At 44.5% G+C, this 15,910-nt stretch overlaps 1 pseudogene; it reads left to right on the plus strand.

Annotated features, from left to right (window-relative positions):
• LOC135524213 (thromboxane-A synthase-like) overlaps positions 1–15,910 on the plus strand; it is a 103,503-nt pseudogene that overhangs the window by 86,886 nt on the left and 707 nt on the right.

Here is a 15,910-nt window from a genome sequence, read left to right on the forward strand (position 1 = left end):
TAATAGACAGCAGCCACTGCCAGCTAGCCTACAAAGTCAACAACGCAGCCAATAGACAGCTAGCCTACTCCAGCAGTACTGTATCATTTCAATCATTTTAGTCAATAAGATTCATGCGGTATAACGTAAGCATAATAACTTTCTGAACATTCGAGACGTGTAGTCCACTTGTCATTCCAATCTCCTTTGCATTAGCGTAGCCTCTCCTGTAGCCTGTCAACTATGTGTCTATCTATCCCTGTTCTCTCCTCTCTGCACAGACCATACAAACGCTCCACACCGCGTGGCCGCGGCCACATAATCTGGTGGTCCCAGCGCGCACGACCCACGTGGAGTTCCAGGTCTCCGGTAGCCTCTGGAACTGCCGATCTGCGGCCAACAAGGCAGAGTTCATCTCAGCCTATGCCTCCCTCCAGTCCCTCAACTAATTGGCACTGACGGAAACATAGATCACCACAGATAACACTGCTACTCCTACTGCTCTCTCTTCGTCCGCCCACGTGTTCTCGCACACCCGAGAGCTTCTGGTCAGCGGGGTGGTGGCACCGGGATCCTCATCTCTCCCAGTGGTCATTCTCTCTTTCTCCCCTTACCCATCTGTCTATCGCCTCCTTTGAATTCCATGCTGTCACAGTTACCAGCCCTTTCAAGCTTAACATCCTTATCATTTATCGCCCTCCAGGTTCCCTCGGAGAGTTCATCAATGAGCTTGATGCCTTGATAAGCTCCTTTCCTGAGGACGGCTCACCTCTCACAGTCCTGGACAGACTATAACCTCCCCACGTCTACCTTTGACTCATTCCTCTCTGCCTCCTTCTTTCCACTCCTCTCCTCTTTTGACCTCACCCTCTCACCTTCCCCCCTACTCACAAGGCAGGCAATACGCTAATAGACCTCATCTTTACTAGATGCTGTTCTTCCACTAACCTCATTGACTCCCCTCCAAGTCTCCGACCACTACCTTGTATCCTTTTCCCTCTCGCTCTCATCCAACACTTATACACTGCCCCTACTCGGATGGTATCGCGCGTCCCAACCTTAGCTCTCTCTCCCCCGCTACTCTCTCCTCTTCCATCCTATCATCTCTTCCCTCTGCTCAAACCTTCTCCAACCTATCTCCTGATTCTGCCTCCTCAACCCTCCTCTCTTCCCTTTCTGCATCCTTTGACTCTCTATGTCCCCTATCAGTAGTATAAGCTCCAGCCAGCTCGGTCCTCCCCTCCCGCTCCGTGGCTCAGACTCATTGCGAGCTCACAGAACAGGGCTCCGGGCATAATAGCGGAAATGGAGCATAAAACTCGCCTCCCTGCGGACCTGGCATCCTTTCACTCCCTCCTCTCTACATTTTCCTCCTCTGTCTCTGCTGCTAAAGCCACTTTCTACCACTCTAAATTCCAAGCATCTGCCTCTAACCCTAGGAAGCTCTTTGCCACCTTCTCCTCCCTCCTGAATCCTCCTCCCCTCCCCCTCCCTCTCTGCAGAGGACTTCCTCAACCATTTTGAAAAGAAGGTCGTACGACATCCGATCCTCGTTTGCTAAGTCAAACGACACCGCTGGTTCTGCTCACACTGCCCTACCCTGTGCTCTGACCTCTTTCTCCCCTCTCTCTCCAGATGAAATCTCGCTTCTTGTGACGGCCGGCCGCCCAACAACCTGCCCGCTTGACCCTATGCCCTCCTCTCTTCTCCAGACCATTTCCGGAGACCTTCTCCCTTACCTCACCTCGCTCATCAACTCATCCCTGACCGCTGGCTACGTCCCTTCCGTCTTCAAGAGAGCGAGAGTTGCACCCTTCTGAAAAAACCTACACTCGATCCCTCCGATGTCAACAACTACAGACCAGTATCCCTTCTTTCTTTTCTCTCCAAAACTCTTGAACGTGCCGTCCTTGGCCAGCTCTCCCGCTATCTCTCTCAGAATGACCTTCTTGATCCAAATCAGTCAGGTTTCAAGACTAGTCATTCAACTGAGACTGCTCTTCTCTGTATCACGGAGCGCTCCGCACTGCTAAAGCTAACTCTCTCTCCTCTGCTCTCATCCTTCTAGACCTATCGGCTGCCTTCGATACTGTGAACCATCAGATCCTCCTCTCCACCCTCTCCGAGTTGGGCATCTCCGGCGCGGCCCACGCTTGATTGCGTCCTACCTGACAGGTCGCTCCTACCATGTGGCGTGGCGAGAATCTGTCTCCTCACCACGCGCTCTCACCACTGGTGTCCCCCAGGGCTCTGTTCTAGGCCCTCTCCTATTCTCGCTATACACCAAGTCACTTGGCTCTGTCATAACCTCACATGGTCTCTCCTATCATTGCTATGCAGACGACACACAATTAATCTTCTCCTTTCCCCCTTCTGATGACCAGGTGGCGAATCGCATCTCTGCATGTCTGGCAGACATATCAGTGTGGATGACGGATCACCACCTCAAGCTGAACCTCGGCAAGACGGAGCTGCTCTTCCTCCCGGGGAAGGACTGCCCGTTCCATGATCTCGCCATCACGGTTGACAACTCCATTGTGTCCTCCTCCCAGAGCGCTAAGAACCTTGGCGTGATCCTGGACAACACCCTGTCGTTCTCAACTAACATCAAGGCGGTGGCCCGTTCCTGTAGGTTCATGCTCTACAACATCCACAGAGTACGACCCTGCCTCACACAGGAAGCGGCGCAGGTTCTAATCCAGGCACTTGTCATCTCCCGTCTGGATTACTGCAACTCGCTGTTGGCTGGGCTCCCTGCCTGTGCCATTAAACCCCTACAACTCAACCAGAACGCCGCAGCCCGTCTGGTGTTCAACCTTCCCAAGTTCTCTCACGTCACCCCGCTCCTCCGCTCTCTCCACTGGCTTCCAGTTGAAGCTCGCATCCGCTACAAGACCATGGTGCTTGCCTACGGAGCTGTGAGGGGAACGGCACCGCAGTACCTCCAGGCTCTGATCAGGCCCTACACTCAAACAAGGGCACTGCGTTCATCCACCTCTGGCCTGCTCGCCTCCCTACCACTGAGGAAGTACAGTTCCCGCTCAGCCCAGTCAAAACTGTTCGCTGCTCTGGCCCCCCAATGGTGGAACAAACTCCCTCACGACGCCAGGACAGCGGAGTCAATCACCACCTTCCGAAGACACCTGAAACCCCACCTCTTTAAGGAATACCTAGGATAGGATAAAGTAATCCTTCTCACCCCCCCCCTTAAATGATTTAGATGCACTATTGTAAAGTGGCTGTTCCACTGGATGTCATAAGGTGAATTCACCAATCTGTAAGTCGCTCTGGATAAGAGCGTCTGCCAAATGACTTAAATGTAATGTAATGTAAATGTATAAGCATAAGCATAATAGACAGTAGTATAAGCATAATAGACAGTAGTATAAGCATAAGCATAATAGACAGTAGTATAAGCATAAGCATAATAGACAGTAGTATTAGCATAATAGACAGTAGTATAAGCATAAGCATAATAGACAGTAGTATAAGCATAGTAGACAGTAATATAACCATAATATACAGTATTATACGCATAATAGACAGTAGTATAAGCATAATAGACAGTAGTATAAGCATAATAGACAGTAATATAACCATAATATACAGTAGTATAAGCATAATAGACAATAGTATAAGCATAATAGACAGTAATAAAACCATAATAGACAGTAGTATAAGCATAATAGACAGTAATAAAACCATAATAGACAGTAGTATAACATAATAGACAGTAGTATAAGCATAATAGACAGTAGTATAAGCATAATAGACAGTAGTATAACCATAATATACAGTAGTATAAGCATAATAGACAGTAGTATAAGCATAATAGACAGTAATAAAACCATAATAGACAGTAGTATAAGCATAATAGACAGTAATAAAACCATAATAGACAGTAGTATAAGCATAATAGACAGTAATAAAACCATAATAGACAGTAGTATAACATAATAGACAGTAGTATAAGCATAATAGACAGTAGTATAAGCATAATAGACAGTAGTATAAGCATAATAGACAGTAGTATAAGCATAATAGACAGTAGTATAACCATAATATACAGTAGTATAAGCATAATAGACAGTAGTATAAGCATAATAGACAGTAATATAACCATAATATACAGTAGTATAAGCATAATAGACAGTAGTATAAGCATAATAGACAGTAATAAAACCATAATAGACAGTAGTATAACATAATAGACAGTAGTATAAGCATAATAGACAGTAGTACAAGCATAATATACAGTAGTATAAGCATAATAGACAGTAGTATAAGCATAATAGACAGTAATAAAACCATAATAGACAGTAGTATAACATAATAGACAGTAGTATAAGCATAATAGACAGTAGTATAAGCATAATAGACAGTAGTATAAGCATAATAGACAGTAGTACAAGCATAATATACAGTAGTATAAGCATAATAGACAGTAGTATAAGCATAATAGACAGTAATAAAACCATAATAGACAGTAGTATAACATAATAGACAGTAGTATAAGCATAATAGACAGTAGTATAAGCATAATAGACAGTAGTATAAGCATAATAGACAGTAGTATAAGCATAATAGACAGTAGCATAAGCATAATAGACAGTAGTATAAGCATAATAGACAGTAGTATAAACATAATAGACAGTAATAAAACCATAATAGACAGTAGTATAAGCATAATAGACAGTAGTATAATAATAATAGACAGTAGTGTAAGCATAATAGACAGTAGTATAAGCATAATAGACAGTAGTATAAGAATAATATACAGTAGTGTAAGCATAATAGACAGCGGTATAAGCATAAGCATAATAGACAGTAGTATAAGCATACTAGACAGTAGTATAAGCATAATAGACAGTAGTATAAGCATAATAGACAGTAGTATAAGCATAATAGACAGTAGTATAAGCATAATAGACAGTGGACACCTCTGAAATCCAAGCTCTCCTTTGTAAAATCCTGCTACTCTATTATTTCTATGAGTGTGGTGTGGCCTGTAACCTGCCATTACAACCTCTATGACTTAAATGTAATGTAATGTAAATGTATAAGCATAAGCATAATAGACAGTAGTATAAGCATAATAGACAGTAGTATAAGCATAAGCATAATAGACAGTAGTATAAGCATAAGCATAATAGACAGTAGTATTAGCATAATAGACAGTAGTATAAGCATAAGCATAATAGACAGTAGTATAAGCATAGTAGACAGTAATAAAACCATAATAGACAGTAGTATAAGCATAATAGACAGTAATAAAACCATAATAGACAGTAGTATAAGCATAATAGACAGTAATAAAACCATAATAGACAGTAGTATAACATAACCTTCCGGAGACACCTAGACAGTAGTATAAGCATAATAGACAGTAGTATAAGCATAATAGACAGTAGTATAAGCATAATAGACAGTAGTATAAGCATAATAGACAGTAGTATAACCATAATATACAGTAGTATAAGCATAATAGACAGTAGTATAAGCATAATAGACAGTAATATAACCATAATATACAGTAGTATAAGCATAATAGACAGTAGTATAAGCATAATAGACAGTAATAAAACCATAATAGACAGTAGTATAACATAATAGACAGTAGTATAAGCATAATAGACAGTAGTACAAGCATAATATACAGTAGTATAAGCATAATAGACAGTAGTATAAGCATAATAGACAGTAATAAAACCATAATAGACAGTAGTATAACATAATAGACAGTAGTATAAGCATAATAGACAGTAGTATAAGCATAATAGACAGTAGTATAAGCATAATAGACAGTAGTACAAGCATAATATACAGTAGTATAAGCATAATAGACAGTAGTATAAGCATAATAGACAGTAATAAAACCATAATAGACAGTAGTATAAGCATAATAGACAGTAGTATAAGCATAATAGACAGTAGTATAAGCATAATAGACAGTAGTATAAACATAATATACAGTAGTATAAGCATAATAGACAGTAGTATAAGCATAATAGACAGTAGTATAAGAATAATATACAGTAGTGTAAGCATAATAGACAGCGGTATAAGCATAAGCATAATAGACAGTAGTATAAGCATAATAGACAGTAGTATAAGCATACTAGACAGTAGTATAAGCATAATAGACAGTAGTATAAACATAATATACAGTAGTATAAGCATAATAGACAGTAGTATAAGCATAATAGACAGTAGTATAAGCATAATAGACAGTAGTATAAGCATAATAGACAGTGGACACCTCTGAAATCCAAGCTCTCCTTTGTAAAATCCTGCTACTCTATTATTTCTATGAGTGTGGTGTGGCCTGTAACCTGCCATTACAACCTCTATCTATTTCATCTATCCTTCTCCCTCTATGTATAGAGTGGACCCAGGGGCCGTTCTGATGAATCCAGTCCAACATTGGGCTGCTCTGTGGTTATTGACTCCATCAGAGGCAGAGAGGGGAGGTTGAGTGGTGCTGGTTGATGAGTGAAATAGACCCATTAGAGAAGCTGGGAGTTCACAGCCCCATAATAGGGATGGTCAGAGGAGTGGAGCGTTATCATAGCAATAGAATTACTAGAAAGGGGATTTGTGTCTCTGTGTTCTGTGATGGATGGACCAGCGGACATGTTGAGTGTACCCCTGAGTGTTCCAGGCAAATTGCTGTGGTCTGAAGGGCTTGGTTTGTTCTAGTTAATTCTATTTCTTTGGTGTTAACATAGCTTTGAGTTGAGATGGATTGGTTAGCAATGAATGTCTCTCTCTCTCTCTCTCTCTCTCTCTCACTCTCTATCTCTCACCAGGTGATAAGTATCCAATCAATTTCCTTCCAACACTTTCAGCAATTAGTCAAACTAATTAACAATTTGGCCATTTCCACTTCTACCCCAAGTAAAATTGAAAAACGGGCTGAAGTGTTTTGTTTCTCATTTCACCGTCTCGTGCTGTCATTGTGGCCCTTTGAAGCCCAGTTGGTAGAGCATGGTGCTTCTAACGTCAGGGTAGTAGCTTCAATTCCAGGGACCACCCATACGTAAATATCTATGCACGCGTGACTGTAATTCCCTTTGGATAAAAGCACCTGCAGAATGTCATTTATTATTGTTGTGTGTAGGTTTATGTTCTTTTACTGTGAAATCAAATCACATATTTCACATCATTATTGGTATTTAGATTGATGGAGAAGATTAGGATTAACCAGTTGTGATATATTAGTTCTGTTAAATCACACAGAGAGATTCTCTATGGTTTGCTTTGCAGAGAGCACAGACATGCTCTCTCTCCCCTATCCTTCTCTCTCCTGGGGCGGCAGGGTAGCCTAGTGGTTAGAGCGTTGGACTAGTGACCGGGAAGGTTGCAAGTTCAAACCCCCGAGCTGACAAGGTACAAATCTGTCGTTCTGCCCCTGAACAGGCAGTTAACCCACTGTTCTTAGGCCGTCATTGAAAATGAGAATTTGTTCTTAACTGACTTGCCTAGTTAAATAAAGGTAAAATAAGAAAATAAATCAGAACCCCCCCCAAAAGTAAACATCCTCTCACTGTCAACTGTGATTATTTTCAGCAAATTTAACATGTGTAAATATTTGTATGAACATAACAAGATTCAACAACTGAGACATAAACTGAACAAGTTCCACAAAAGTAACAGACATTATCTAGTGTGGCCACCAGCTGCATTAAGTACTGCAGGGCATCTCCTCCTCATGGACTGCGCCAGATTTGCCAGTTCTTGCTGTGAGATGTTACCCCACTCTTCCACCAAGGCACCTGCAAGTTCCTGGACATTTCTGGGGGGGAATGGCCCTTGCCCTCACCCTCCGATCCAACAGGTCCCAGACGTGCTCAATGGGATTGAGATCCGGGCTCTTCTCTGTCCGTGGCAGAACACTGACATTCCTGTCTTGCAGGAAATCACGCACAGAACGAGCAGTATGGCTGGTGGCATTGTCATGCTGGAGGGTCATGTCAGGATGAGCCTGCAGGAAGGGTACCACATGAGGGAGGAGGATGTCTTCCCTGTAACGCACAGCATTGAGATTGCCTGCAATAACAACAAGCTCAGTCCGATGATGCTGTAACACACCGCCCCAGACCATGACAGACCCTCCACCTCCAAATCGATCCTGCTCCAGAATACAGGCCTCGGTGTAACGCTCATTCCTTCGACAATAAACAAAATCTGACCATCACCCCTGGTGAGACAAAACCGCAACTCGTCAGTGAAGAGCACTTTTTTACCTTTCTGGTCCAGCGACGGTGGGTTTGTGCCCATAGGCGATGTTGTTGCTGGTGATGTCTGGTGAGGACCTGCCTTACAACAGGCCTACAAGCCCTCAGTCCAGCCTCTCTCAGCCTATTGCGGACAGTCTGAGCACTGATGTAGGGATTGTACGTTCCTGGTGTAACTCGGGCAGTTGTTGTTGCCATCCTGTACCTGTCCCGCAGCTGTGATGTTCGGATGTACCGATCCTGTGGTGTTGTTACACGTGGTCTGCCACTGTGAGGACGATCAGCTGTCCGTCCTGTCACCCTGTAGCGCTGTCTTTGGCGTCTCACAGTACGGACTTTGCAATTTATTGCCCTGGCCACATCTGCAGTCCTCATACCTCCTTGCAGCATGCCTAAGGCACGTTCACGCAGATGAGCAGTGACCCTGGGCATCTTTCTTTTGGTGTTTTTCAGAGTCAGTAGAAAAACCTCTTTATAGTGTCCTAAGTTTTCATAACTGTGACCTTAATTGCCCAACGTCTGTAAGCTTTTAGTGTCTTAACGACCGTTCCACAGGTGCATGTTCATTAATTGTTTATGGTTCATTGTACAAGCATGGGAAACAGTGTTTAAACCCTTTACAATGAAGATCTGTGAAGTTATTGGGATTTTTACGAATGATCTTTGAAAGACAGGGTCCTGAAAAAGGGACGTTTCTTTTTTGATGAGTTTATCTCTTTCTCCCCTAGCTCTCCCTCTCTCCCCCTATCTTTCCCTCTCTCCTATTTCTCTCTCTCTCTCTCCTATTTCTCTCTCTCTCCCATATATCTCTCTCCTATATCTCTCTCTCCCCTATCTATTTCTCTCTCTCCTATTTCTCTCTCTCCTATTTCTCTCTCTCCTATTTCTCTCTCCCGTCTCTCTCTCTCCCCTATCTATTTCTCTCTCCTGTCTCTCCCTCTCCCCTCTCTTCTCTCTCTCTCTATCTCTCTCTCCTATCTCTTTCTCCCCTATATATCCCTCTCTTCTCTCTCTCTCCTATCTCCCCCTATCTATTTCTCTCTCTCTCTCCCCTATCTAATTATCTCTCCTATCTCTCCGCTCTCTCTCTCTCTCTCCCCTATCTCTCTCTCATATCTCTCTCCTATATCTCTTTCTCCCCTATCTATCTATCTATCTATCTATCTATCTCTCCTCTCTCTCTCCTATATCTCTTTCACCCCTATCTATCCCTCTCTTCTCTCTCTCTCCTATCTCTCTCCCCTATCTATTTCTCTCTCTCCTCTATCTAATTCTCTCTCTCTCCTATCTATTTCTCTCTCCTATCTCTCTCTCTCCTATCTCTCTCCCTATCTATTTTTCTCTCTCTCCCCTATCTAATTCTCTCTCTCCCCTATCTGTTTCTCTCTCCTATCTCTCTCTCTCTCTCTCTCCCCTATTTCACTCTCTCTCCTATCTCTCTCTCATATCTCTCTCTCTCTCTTTCCTCTTTCTCTCTTTGTTCCTTGCTATTAGAAGACAATGCAAACCGACAGTCATTGCATTTGTGTATTAACAATCCCCCAAAGCCACATATCTTGTTTGAACATATACGCCTCTATCACTATCAATAACCATAAGTAACCGTTGCCGTGGCAACTCCGCCTGCAGGATACAGAGGAGATAAGGGGGCCGCGGTTGCGATCACTTCGATGAGGCTGTGTGTGTTTGTGTCTGTGTGTGTGCGTGTCCAACGCACCTATGTCTCAGAGCCTCCCCAGGGCCTGGCCTTCAAATGGGGGCAATAGAATGTAAATAAACCGGAAAGACTGGGCGGCAGGGCCAGATACAGAGGCTGCATCTCAAACAGCACCCTATTCCATATAGTGCACTACCTCTGGTTAAAAGTAGGCACTATATAGGGAATATGATGCCATTTGGGGCGCAACCACACTGTGTGGTAGTAGGCCACAGGACATGAAAGCTAGAGCCACTGAGGCAAACTAGGCATGAAAGGGAGGGTTACAGCTCCCATATTCAACACAGTAATGACTTGTTTTTCTCCTCCAAATAGGCCCCTGTAATGAAGAGGGGGAGAGAAATAGAAGTAAGCACACAGGCACTTTGAAGGCCGACTACTTTGGAGTCTCAATTTCCGGCTGTGCAGAAATGAATGTCATTTTGCAGCAGAGAAGAGGTGAATATTAGACTCTGAGTGGCTTTGAAATGTGTCTGGTGAAGTAACAGTAAAAGGCTCGTCTGTGTTTTCAGGGTGATTCTTTTGATGCTTTGAACATAGCGGGACTTTTACGTCTTCAATTAATTTAGAATTTCAGTGAAATGCAGTAAATGTGATACTTCCTCATGTACCTTCTGCTTGTTCTGTGTTTAAAGTGCTTTACCTGAAATACTCAGATGTTGAAGGCTAGTCTTGGGGGACTGTCTCCCCAACAGGCCATCATGACTTCATCCGTGTTTTGGTGGATGTTGTAGTACCTGTGTGAGTGTCAGCGATGCCTGTCGAGGGACACTGTTCAACTGGCTTCTGTTACATAAATGGGTGGATCTCAAGACCTGCGTCAGAGGAGGCTACCCCTCTTTAGACAGACATGCCAAATGGAGATGATTTTCTACCCAGCATACCAGTCAAATCTACCTGTCAAATCTCTCTTTCCTTTGGGCCACATTAGTTTGACGTCGTTTACACTAGAACCAATGATTTAAAGGGATTTACCAGGATTTGACACCCCCTGTATGGTGCCAAGAACCGCTTTTTTCACCTACATTTGAACCAATGGTTTTGTGCAAATGTGTGCCTTGACAGAAGGCTACCTTTAGCTAGTTGTACGCTAGATGGTTGGACAGGTCTCCTGCTGCCGAGGTGTGGGAGGTCGACCTGTCAGTAACAGTAGATGATAGGAGATCAAACAGCAGGTTTTATGGAACGGCTTGGACTCCTATCATGACCGTGGCCCCTCCTGCTGCTGCTCTGCCCTTTGAAACACTGATCCGTGTCTTTTAGGAAGAGCTGGTCCTCTGATGGGGACTGGAAGGGCCATGGAGAGCCTCAAAAGAAGGTCTGGAAGGTTTTGAAGTGAGCTCAGGTTGACTGGAGACTGGAAAGGGTCTCAAAGTGCATTCTTGCTGGACGTTATCATTGTTATCATTCAATGTACCACATTCAGTCAAGCAGACATCAAACGAACTCAGGTGCTTAAGGGGGTCTTAGGAGGAGGTCTGGGGGTGCTCAGAACACACTCCAATGCCCCTGTGCCCTCTGGACGTCCCCGGGACAGGCAACAGACAGAGCGGGGTTCCTCTCCTCGACACCCAGTCCCTCCATCCATTAGCCGCTTAGTGCCGCTCCAGCTCCCTCTGTCATTCCTGTCTGGCTTCATGTTGTGCTGTGTTTGGGGGGGGGGGGGGCTATGATTCCACACAGGGCCTCTAGCACACCATGCTTATCAGACCGGAAATATTCTGTATTTATTCTGCCTGGGAGTCAGTGTGAACGGAGCGCAACCCTGGCTCCAGATGCCTCCTCCCCTGTGTCTGTCTGTCATTGTCCGTTGTCTCTCAATCCATCTGTCCCCATTCCACTCTCACTCTCTCTCCTCCTTCTCTCTCTCTCTCTCTCTCTCTCTCTCTCTCTCTCTCTCTCTCTCTCTCTCTCTCTCTCTCTCTCTCTCTCTCTGTATCATGTTGTGGTGTGTGTTTTGTCCTATATACGTTTCTTTTTAATCCCAGGTCCCCTGTCCCATCAGGAGGCCTTTTCCCTTTTGGTAGGCCGTCATTTTAATAAGAATTTGTTCTTAACTGACTTGTCTAGTTAGTTAAAGGTTAAATAAATAACATCTCCCTCTCTCTTTATCTCTCTCTCCCTCTCTGTCTGTCTGTGATCCCTGTCGCCATTGGACTCTGGAGCAGTGGAAATATGTTCTCTAAAGTGATGAATCACGCTTCACCATCTGGCAGTCCGACAGACGAATCTGGGTTTGGCGGTTGCCAGAAGAACGCTACCTGCCTCAGTGTAAAGTGCCAACTGTAAAGTTTGGTGGAGGAGGAATAATGTTCTGGGGCTGTTTTTCATGGTTCAGGCTAGGCCCCGTAGTTCCAGTGAAGGGAAATCTTAACGCTACAGCTTACAATTGCATTCTAGGTGATTCTGTGCTTTCAACTTTGTGGCAACAGTTTGAGGAAGGCCCTTTCCTGTTTTAACATGGCAATCCCCCGTACACAAAAGCGAGGTCCATATAGGAATGGTTTGTCGAGATCAGTGTGGAAGAACTTGATTGGCCTGAACAGAGCCCTGGCCTGAACCAAATCGAACACCTTTGGGGTGAATTGGAATGCCAACTGTGAGCCAGGCCAAATCACCCAACATCAGTCCCCGCAGAAATGTTTCAATATCTCGTGGAAAGCCTTCCCAGAAGAGTGGAGGACAAACTCCATTTTAATGCCCATGATTTTGGAATGAGATGTCTGACGAGCAGGTGTTCACGTACTTTTGGTCATGTAGTGTAAAGTATTTGTTAAACCTCCCGCTTTGGGCTAGATGTGTCAATGTGTAGTTCATACATGTATAATCTATGAGCAGAATTACTGTCTTACCTCAATTAGCCACGAAATCCCTAGTTTGAAAGCATCTGTTTTTCTCAAAGTTGTGCTGTGCCATTTTCCCTACATTTCCCTCCATGTGGGCCAGCCCCCTAGCAATTTGATTTCAACCAATGAGCTTCAGCTCCCCGTCATTTGAGTGACAGCTAGCCAGATGCACCCACAGCAGAGCAAGAGAGAGTAATGATGTTTAGCACATATTGTGACGCAGTTTTTTAAGGGACCACTTCTGGTTCGTGCGCGCTACTTTCAGAACTCCTGGCTAAAAAGTATCCAAATGACTGGAGAATCTCTTGAATAATCATTAGCTACACCCAGCACTGCAGGCAGACAGGGCACTGCAAGGCAGACCTCGCTAAAACTCACTGTCTTTCTGTTCTGAAGGTCTTTTTCTCTATGTGTCTCTCTCTCTCTCCCTGTCTCGTGGTAAGATGCCCAACTTACACAACAGGTCTGGCGGCTGCTAGGCTTTATCAGTGGAGCAGAGAGCTGCGTTAACTCTTAGTGCTCATTAGGGACATGTCATTCCCCTTGGGATCTGTGTGGCGCCCAATGAGAAGTGACCGCAAGGCTAGACAATGGAGCCGTCTTCACAGGCTCTTCACTGGCCCACACACACACACACACACACCCACACACACACACACCCACACACACACACACACACACACACACACACACACACACACACACACACACACACACACACACACACACACACACACACACACACACACACACACACACACACACACACACATTGTTTTAGGGACAGAGGGTCGTTCAGCTGCACTACACATAGTTTGTGTTTAACAGTGCTAGACAGGTTTAATGTCCACTCAGTCGCTCTCATCATTCATACAAACATGCTCTAGTTTCTGATGTACTTCTTCTTTGTGATTTGTTTGGTGCAGCCTAATGCCAAACTCTTCTATTCTTAGCCATGCTCTCCAAATAACCTCATAGCCGTAACCGGAATAACGTGATATTTTGCTGCTCTCTGCTGGCACAAGTTTAAATTGCAATCAGCTCCTTTTCTTCCTTGGATTTGCTTGCTTTCAGTAGGGATGTTATAGGGATTGTTTGGTACCAAAGTAAATACAATGTAACTTACATAAATGCTTTTATCTTGTAGGATTCACCAGATTATACCAATGTGCAGGATCTGAAATACCTAGACATGGTCATATCCGAGGCTCTGCGTCTCTATCCTCCTGGTTTCAGGTAAGAGCCTCTATAAGTCTTCTCTCCGTGCAGTATGATAGTATGAAACGTAGTGATACTATTGACATTATGTATGTTTAGAATGATTCCCAATCCCGACATAGCTTATTCTAATATTTCTCCTACTGGACATTGTGTTTTAGTTACACTGTTTATATACACCGCATATTTGTATTTGTAAACTAGATTCTTGACATAGCTCTCTGTAATATAGCTGCTGCTGTACATATCATTCTTAGTTTGGATGGATTGCATTTTGATACTAATTGGACTTGTCTCACCGTTCTTGATTTCTTTCTTTTTTTTGTATATTTATTTTCTTAAAATTGTAGCTGTTTGACATTTGCATTGTTAGGAGCTAGTGACATAACCTTTCCCTGCACCACTATAACACCTGCTAAACTATGGATGCAACCAATAAACTTCTCTTATGTACTGTACATGGCCATGTCCCTCATGTTTCCACAGTTCACCATTTCCTATTCGCATTGTTGAAACTGAGCAGCCATTTTGTTTCAGGTTTGCCCGGGACGTAGACGAGGACTGCATGGTCAACGGACAGTTCCTACCGAAGGGAGCCACTCTGGAGATCCCTGCAGGCTATCTGCATTATGATCCAGAGTACTGGCTGAACCAGAGAAGTTCATCCCTGACAGGTAGGAGACAGTCAGTCTACTGTAGCTCAGTATTCTTGTTCCATTACTCTGGGTCTAGTATAAAGATACCATAGACAAGTCTCAGCACAGTTACATCGTCACACAGCACAGCTACACTCAGTCATTGCCTCATGTTATGTCCCACTGTGGGTGTGTACAACGGGGAGTGCTTTTACATTGACACAAGTGATAATACAATGATACAATACAGAATGCACATTCAAGTGTATTTGTATTTGACTAGCACTCTATCAGAGTGTACTCCAGACTGACCACTAAAGGCCTCTACTCTCTCCCATGCAGATTCACAGCGGAGGCCAAGGCCAGCAGACACCCTTTTGTGTACCTGCCGTTTGGGGCGGGGCCCCGCAGCTGTGTGGGCATGAGGCTGGCCCAGCTGGAGATCAAGATGGCCCTGGTGCACGTCTTCAGGAAGTTCAACATCGTGGCCAGCACAGACACTAAGGTGGGTTCGACCTGCGATGGCCCTGGTGCACGTCTTCGGGAAGTTCAACATTGTGGCCAGCACAGACACTAAGGTGGGTTTGACCTGCGATGGCCTTGGTGCACATCTTCGGGAAGTTCAACATTGTGGCCAGCACAGACACTAAGGTGGGTTTGACCTGCGATGGCCCTGGTGCACGTCTTCGGGAAGTTCAACATCGTGGCCAGCACAGACACTAAGGTGGGTTTGACCTGCGATGGCCCTGGTGCACGTCTTCGGGAAGTTCAACATCGTGGCCAGCACAGACACTAAGGTGGGTTCGACCTGCGATGGCCCTGGTGCACGTCTTCGGGAAGTTCAACATCGTGGCCAGCACAGACACTAAGGTGGGTTCGACCTGCGATGGCCCTGGTGCACGTCTTCGGGAAGTTCAACATCGTGGCCAGCACAGACACTAAGGTGGGTTTGACCTGCGATGGCCCTGGTGCACGTCTTCGGGAAGTTCAACATCGTGGCCAGCACAGACACTAAGGTGGGTTCGACCTGCAATGGCCCTGGTGCACGTCTTTGGGAAGTTCAACATCGTGGCCAGCACAGACACTAAGGTGGGTTCGACCTGCGATGGCCCTGGTGCACGTCTTTGGGAAGTTCAACATCGTGGCCAGCACAGACACTAAGGTGGGTTCGACCTGCGATGGCCCTTCTTTTGACACTTATCTCAACCTAAGTGTTTAAATGTCATTTAGTTGATTTCGTTAAAATATTGAAATACAGAGGCTAAGATTCCAACAAAC

The sequence above is a fragment of the Oncorhynchus masou genome, chromosome 31, assembly GCF_036934945.1.
Source record: "Oncorhynchus masou masou isolate Uvic2021 chromosome 31, UVic_Omas_1.1, whole genome shotgun sequence".
Classification (NCBI taxonomy): Eukaryota; Metazoa; Chordata; class Actinopteri; order Salmoniformes; family Salmonidae; genus Oncorhynchus; species Oncorhynchus masou.